This window comes from Capsicum annuum, chromosome 7, assembly GCF_002878395.1.
Source record: "Capsicum annuum cultivar UCD-10X-F1 chromosome 7, UCD10Xv1.1, whole genome shotgun sequence".
NCBI classification, from domain to species: Eukaryota; Viridiplantae; Streptophyta; class Magnoliopsida; order Solanales; family Solanaceae; genus Capsicum; species Capsicum annuum.
Window position 1 is genome coordinate 206,875,227 of NC_061117.1, and position 8,135 is coordinate 206,883,361.

An 8,135-nucleotide genomic window follows, 5' to 3' on the forward strand; every position below is an offset into this window, starting at 1 on the left:
GTCTCAATCCAGTAATTCAGATTCAGTGTTTCTTGACCATAGCGTACAAATATCAGTTATTTAGTTATTAGATTTTAGTATTTCAATTTACAAACTATTTCAGAATCATGTTATACATTTGGTCTTGCATTCTCAGACAATATAGTTTACACGCATTCATGCTCAGTTATCTGATGTTGCTCAGTCAGTCCTTACCTCATATGCATAGTACTCTACAATTTCAGTTAAGTTATTAAGACTAAGAATAGTTCAGTCTTACATGACCAGTATTCAGTTATCAATCATTCAGTTAAACAGATAAGTTAGTATGTTTATGCATTCGTGCTCAATGTGATATTATGATTGTATATTTAGATCCTCGATTTAGGTCAGTCTTCACTATGTAGTTTCAGAACCAGTATTCATACAGAATCCACGTTTTACCATATCCCAGCTTTAGTTCTACTTATCTCATAAAAGTAAAGTTTTATAAAAACTAAGTGTTGAGATTCACTAGCTTACCAGATTTGGTTTGTTACTCATGTTTTAAGATATTTCAGCTTTTAGTTTATTCCAACCTATTGGTGAGTCTACTTACACTTAGCATGCATGTTTTAAGATTTTATATATATGAAATCAGTTTTACTTATTGCATTCACCCCTGCATACTCAATACATTCCAGAAGTACTGATCCACATATATGTATGTATGGATACATTATTTCATAATGTAGGTACTATTTATAGCTCGCATATCACGATCAGATAGTTGCAGATTCTAGCCAGCAGGTTATGAGTTCTCCTACTTTGGGAACTCCAGACAGTTTTAGTTCATGTATAATTTATTTATTCTCCATGTATACTGATTAGTGGTAGTTGGAGGCATGTCCCAACTATCTATAGTTAGAATAGTAGAGGCTTCATAGATGTCAGTCAGAGTCAATTATGTAATTTCAGTTTTATTCTTCAAATTTATCAGATTGTAAAGCTTTATCAGTATTGTATTTATTTCAGATTTTTAGTATGATTAAATTTTTGCATAGCAGAATAGCTATTTATTAAGTTATAATTCAGTTGCTTAACAGTATGCCAGTTCATGGGTTAGCTTGGGATCACTTGTGGTTCCTAGCACCGTGTGACGACTAGGGGGTAGTCTCGGGTCGTTACAAACTTGGTATCAGAGCCCAGAGTTCAAGTTTTCTAGGGTGTTTATGAAGCCGTGTCTAGTAGAGTCTTGCAAAATAGTACGGAGATGCTTGTACTTTTCTTCGAGAGGCTACAAGGAATTTAGGAAATATTTTCCTTCTATCAAGTCTCAGATCATGCAGTAGAAGTATTATCTAAGAAATTTATGTAGATCCTCATCTTGCACTATTCATACTAACTCTGTCTTAGTTTTGAGGTGACAGAAATAGTAAATATTAAGTCCTTATAGATAATGTTTCCTCAGGCAGTCCCCACAAACAGTTATGGGATTACATATTTACTCAGAAAGTATCCCATCAGTGCCCTTATGTCCTAAACTTTGAAATATTCCATTCATGTTTATGAGAATCATGCATTAAGCCAAAGTCAGATGTGCTTTCAGATTTTCTTCTCAGAATCCCTTTTATAGTATGTGATTTAGAGTTAGAAGTATGAACCCAGAAGTTTAGCAGTAGTAGAATTGGCATAGTGTTATCCAGAATGAGCAGATTATCTATTCATAGGGCTAGTTGTACGAAAAGTGAATCAGTAAGCTTGAATAGTGTATGTAAGAATTTAAGTTTATTGATTCGAGAGTAAGTATGATGGTGCGGATGAGTTTATCATTCATGTGTATTATTATACTCCAGACTCTAGAGTAAAGTAATTGCAGTTCAGTTTAGAGTTTAGTAAAGTGGTCACAAACTTAAGATGATGGCTTAAATCTAAAGGGGAGATGATAGAACAAGTAACCAAGTCAGGCTCTCAGATTCTAGTAGTAGTGCCAATATGTGTAGAAAAATAGTAAGAGAGGACTATTACCAACCTATTCTTATTTCTGTACAAAGTTTTTCAGTTATCACTACTCATACCTAACATATTAGCTACCTCATCACAGCTCATATTTATGTACTTTATAGAAAAAAACTATGTACTCTTTCAGTTTCTAGTATGAGGAGTTCCAGTTCACTCAGTAGTATAACTTATGTTCCACGAAATCATGAACTCCAAACGCAGGTCATGCAGCTCATGACTCATGTACTCATGTTTTACAGTATGTTTAGATCCAGATAGTCATGCTACTCTCATAATGATCAGCAAAATTCAGTTTAAGCCATGTATATCCTCAGTTCAGACCTCTATGATGAATTCATGTCATTGATACTTTATTCCTCAGACCTCAGTTGAGTGTCAAAGTTATTCTTTCATATTTCAGGTCCTTATGTTCTAATTTTTAGTGACCTCTCCTTATGTCATGATTATTTAAAGTTCTATGTGTGTTTTTCTTGAGCTAGTGCATGAAAGTTTTAAGGATAGAGGTTTAGAGAAAATGAGAAAGATGTTTTTGTGGTGGTTTGCCTTCAAGTTTATGTGTGGTTATGAAGATGGACTTGAATGTCATGTTGGTGTACAAGTGGAATGTATAGTTGAGTCTAAGCTTTCAGTATAATTCAGTCTATATTGCCAACAATCGGGTCTAGCAGTCAGACAGACAAGTTTCTATAATTTGCCATCTTTCCTATTCATGAGGTAATTCATTCACGATCATGCAAGTCATAAATTCAGTTTAGTTCATGCATCATGCATCAGTTTTAGATCCCAGATATTCATTCATGATTCAGCCCATAAGTGTCCCGTGTATTATCTCAGTCTTTTCTTAGTATTTCAGCCAAGCCAGTATCATTCGGGGGATGAAGTATCCCAAGGGAGAGATGTAATACCTCAAGTATTCATGTCCTAAACCTTTTATTTTTCTTCATGAAATAGGATCTATCTTGAAGTAATGGTTACTCATCAGTTGACTCTCTCGTTTCTATCTCAGCCTTATAATCATCAAGAAATTAGTTGAGTTCATGATATACCGTTCATGTATCATATTTCTGACTCAGTTATTCAATCATGTTCCAAGTCATGCATGTTCAGAATATAAACTCAGTTACCTTTGCAAAGTACACTCAGTCTAACCAGTCTCATTCGAGGACAAATGTTTCTAAGGGGGAGATATTGTAATACCCCGTACTTTTCATAGTTCAGTTCAGCTCTAAATGCTTGCATAAAAGGCTAAAAGCTTGAAAATTTAGCTATGTGTTGAGGACTTAACCATTTTTTAAGACCTTCTAACTTCGAGGAATTTAAGTTGACCTTATGGACTCCAAGACAATGCTTCTTGAGTTAATTCATGATCAAGGGATTTAGGATTAGCATATCAAAAAGATTTCGGATTTTTAAACTAGGTTTGGATTGTTTTGGGGTTTGAATTCCAGTAGCTCACCCCGATTCCATCGCTTTGCAGTGAGTATGGTGCCAAAAGGTCCATTGTATCGTGGTGGAGTGTGAAAAGGCAATTTTCAATTTCTAGTGACTCACCGCGATTGCACCGTGTCGCGGTGAGTATAGCGATGGGGGGATCACCGCATTGCGGTGAAAGTGTATTTGTCAAGTTCTTGATCCATGATTTGAATACATATGTCATGACTTTATCCTAAGTGTGTGAAGTGTTTATTAGGTCAAGAATGTTCATAGAAATCACTTAGAGCCAAGTTGAGTTAAGATCATTTAATTCGTCTAATGTTTGATGTTCGATTCTACAAGGGTCAACTTTGAAAGTATATAACTTTTGATGTATATAGAATTATTCAGATCACGACCTACCAAATTGTAGATAATTGATTTAGCTTTCCAACGATACAAATTTTGCCAAAATCCGATACCCGAGTGAAAAGTTATTGCATTTTTTGTGTCAGGCAGTAATCCACCGCGATTACACCGCGTCGCTGTGGCCCTTCAAACGGCAATTTGGGTTACTATTTTTGGTTTAAATGATGGAGGGGCAATGGGGTCTTTTCCCACCTTAACCCAGGTCTTAAAAACATGGTCTACGGCTTCAATTGGGGTATTATTTACCCTCATTCTCCAATTTTTCCCTCAATAACAAACCCTAATCAATTCCCTCAAGAATCATCAATTCCATCTTCTTCTCTTCAACAAAAAGATCAAGAATTTAGGGTTCCTAATCCAAGAACTTCAAGAATGATTTCAAGATCATCTCTAGAGGGTTCAAAGTCGATCTATTACATCAAATCAAGCATAATAAGTTATGTGGGAGTTCATCCATGGGTCCCCTTTCATCCATGGAGCCCAAAACCCTTCTCTTTCAAATTAAAGAATGAATTTTTATGATTATGATATTTTGTATGTTCAAGAAAAATAGAATTTCATGTTTTCATGGTATCTTTAAATGCGATTCAGCCCATGTGTAATCCCATGCAAGATTTTGAATTCCCCATGCTATAAATTTGAATTTCCCATGCTTTAGTCTGTTAAATTCCATGATAGATCCAAAATTCATGATGTTTAGCAATATTCCCATGTTTTAAATTCATGCCTTCCACATGTTTGATGAATTTTTCCATGTTAAAGTATTAATAACCATGTGTTTGATGAAATGTCCAAGTGATGGGTTCCTTCAAATAATGCATACTTATTATGGTTCTAAATGCTCTCATGTGCTCTTATTGTTATTGATATTGAGTCTTGGGAGTTATGAATACCCCAAATTTAGCTGTTGTCTAGTTTTACAGAACCTACAGAATGATTTCAGCTATACCATAGGAAATATCATTCAATCATTAATATGGTCAGTTGTGAGTCCAATTAAGTTAGCTCAGTCCAGTTTCAGTTCCATTACCAGTTATACATTAATAATTACCTCAGAATTCGTATGCACTGATATTTTTAGAATACCATGACTTGAGCTTATCAGTTATCAGTGCATACACCAGCTAGTATTTCAGTGTCTTTCAGTTGGACGTAGGATTTAGCACCGAGCGAATGCAGGGATGGCGGCTTCCCCATTAGTTAGGCAGAGCCGTTAGTAGCAGCCCTTGTATTCAAGAACTACGTAATCAGCGTAGGCTATGAGAAGTCACCCATAAATTTAGGATTGACTATCTTGCCGGGGTCACCCATCAGTTCAGGCTTGACACCCTTAGTCCTTCGGGATAATATAGTACATCAGTATAGTGGATCCACACATCCAGTATTAGTATTTATGGCACGGTACTGACACCCTTCTAATTGGGGTTACAGGTTAGAACCCGATTAGCTCAGATTGGGGCATATCGGTTAGATGATACCTCCTACAATCTCAGTTATAATTTCAGTTATGGTCTCAGTCTAGTAATCAGTTCAGTAATTTAGATTCAGTGTTGCTTGACCATAGCGTACAAATATCAGTTATTCAGTTATCAGATTTTAGTATTTTAGTTTACATACTATTTCAGAATCATGTTATACGTTTGGTCTTGCATTCTCAGACAATATAGTTTACACGCATTCATTCTCAGTTATCTCGTATTGCTCAGTCAGTCCTTACCTCGTATGCATAGTACCCTACAGTTTCAGTCCAATTATTCAGACTAAGTACAGTTTAGTCTTACATGACTAGTATTCAGCTATCAATCATTCAGTTAATTAGATAAGTTAGTATGTTTATGCATTTATGCTCAATATGATTGTATATTCAGATCCTCGATTTAGGTCAGTCTTCACCACGTAGTTTCAGACCTAGTATTCATACATAATCCACGTTTTGCCATATCCCAGCTTTAGTTCTACTTATCTCATAAAAGTAAAGTTTTATAGAAACTAAGTGTTGAGATTCACCAACTTACCAGATTCGGTTTATTACTCATGTTTTAAGATATTTAAGCTTTCAGTTTATTCCAACCTATTGGTGAGTCGATTTACACTTAGCATGCATGTTTTAAGACTTTATATATATGAAATTAGTTTTACTTATTGTATTCACCCCTGCATACTTAGTACATTCCAAAAGTACTGATCCACATATATGTTTGTGTGGCTACATTGTTTCATAATGTAGGTACTATTTATAGCTCGCACATCACGATCAGATAGTTGCAGATTCCATCCAGCAGGTTATGAGTTCTCCTACTTTAGAAACTCCAGACAGTTTTAGTTCATGTACAGTTTATTTATTCTCTATGTGTATTGATTAGTGGTAGTTGGAAGAATGTCCCAACTATCTATAGTCGGTATAGTAGAGACTTCATAAATGTCAGTCAGAGTCAATCATGTAATTCCAGTTTCATTCATCAGATTTATCAGATTGTAAATCTTTATCAGTATTGTATTTATTTTAGATTTTCAATATGATTATATTTCCGCATAGCAGAATAGCTATTTATTATGTTATAATTCAGTTGCTTAACAGTATGCGATTTCATGGGTTATCTTGGGATCACTTATGATTCCTAGCACCGTGTGACGACTAGGGGGTAGCCTCGGGTCGTTACAGCTATATCCACCAAGACAACTACCACTTACCACAAATCAAACCAACCTTTACTCCCAAGGCCAAGAACATGATAGGCCAATCCACCCTCTACTTTACCAAGTCCAACAAGAAGGACTTCGGACACAAATACCACCACCAAACCCGATCCCTCCCATCCAAACTCCACTTGACCAAAGACCTCATTATCCAAATCCAATCCCGCTGATACAAACTTCTCTTAACCTAAATAGACCCGTCCATGTTGAAGGATATGGTAGAAGAGAATAATATGTTGGTTATGGATCATATAATGATGTTTACATAAGAAGAGAGGAGATAAGGGGTAGGAAAGGTAATCTGAGGGAAGTTCATGGTCGAGAGGGAAGAGTTGGTCATTGGAACCAACAAAGGAACCAAAATCGTGATGTAGGGCTAAATACCATCAAGATGGGGCTTCCAATCTTTAAGGGTGAGAGTGATCTCGAAGAGTTTCTTGCATGGTAATCCGCATGTGAGAGGGTCTTCCAAGTAAATGATCTTACCAAGGAGAAAAAGAGTTGCTATACAATCGCTCACTTTGAGGGTTATGTTACTACATGGTGAGAGTATGTTAAGTGTTTTGGTAATATCTTTATTGAGGGGCAGCCCCCTCCTTGGTTTCGGTTAAGGTACCTCATGAGACAAAGGTACTTACCCAAAAATTACCAACAAGAGCTCCTCGGCAAGTTGTATAACTTGAGGCAAGGAAACAAGAGCATCGTAGCTTAGAACGATAAGTTCCAACAACTCATTTTGAAACTTGATCATCGAGGGGACCAAGTAAGCCATGAAATTGTTCGATTCAAGGTTGGATTGAATAGGGAAATCTCCTCATGATTGACACTTCACAAATTCGATGCCATTGATGGCATCTTCCAAGCCGTTTTGGAGGTTGAAAGAGAGCTAAAGGAGAGACCGGGGTACAAGTACAAGGGACAATCTTCCTTGGGTCAGCACAAGGACAAGGAGCACTCATTCAATGTCGAACAACATGATTCCAAGGCTTTCGAAGAGAAGAACAAGACCTTCCAAAGGTACCCTTAAAGAAATAAAGGTAAACTGCACTCCTCTTCTTATTCTACGGGCTTTCAATCTTTTAAATGCCAAGGTTGAGGGCACAAATCTAGTGAGTGTCCAAATAAGAGAAATTTGATACTAAGGAAGGGGAAATTATACTTTCTTGGAGAGGAGGTAGGACTTAAATCGAATAAGATTGATGAATATCTCAAGATGGAGAGAAGGAAGAAGCCGAATGGTCAAAGAAAAGAGGTGAGAAAAATGTTTGGTCGTGTGATGGTGAGCTTGAAGTGCCATGTTTGGTGTTTGGTAGTGAGAAGAGCCATCATTAGTAAGGCTTTGGTTGATCCTAGTCAAAGAGAGAACCTTTTTAACACCAAATGCCTTATTAAGAAAGTTGTGTGCTCTATGATCATTGATGGAGGTAGTTGTGCCAACATTGCTAGTAGTAATTTGGTTGAAGTCTTGAAGCTGCCCATAATCCCTTATAATAGTCCATACAAGCTTCAATTATTAAATGAGTGTAAGGAGTTAAAAGTGACCCGACAAGTGATGATATGGTTTAAGGTAGGTGACTACCTTGACGAGGTGTTTTGTGATGTTATTCCTATGCAAG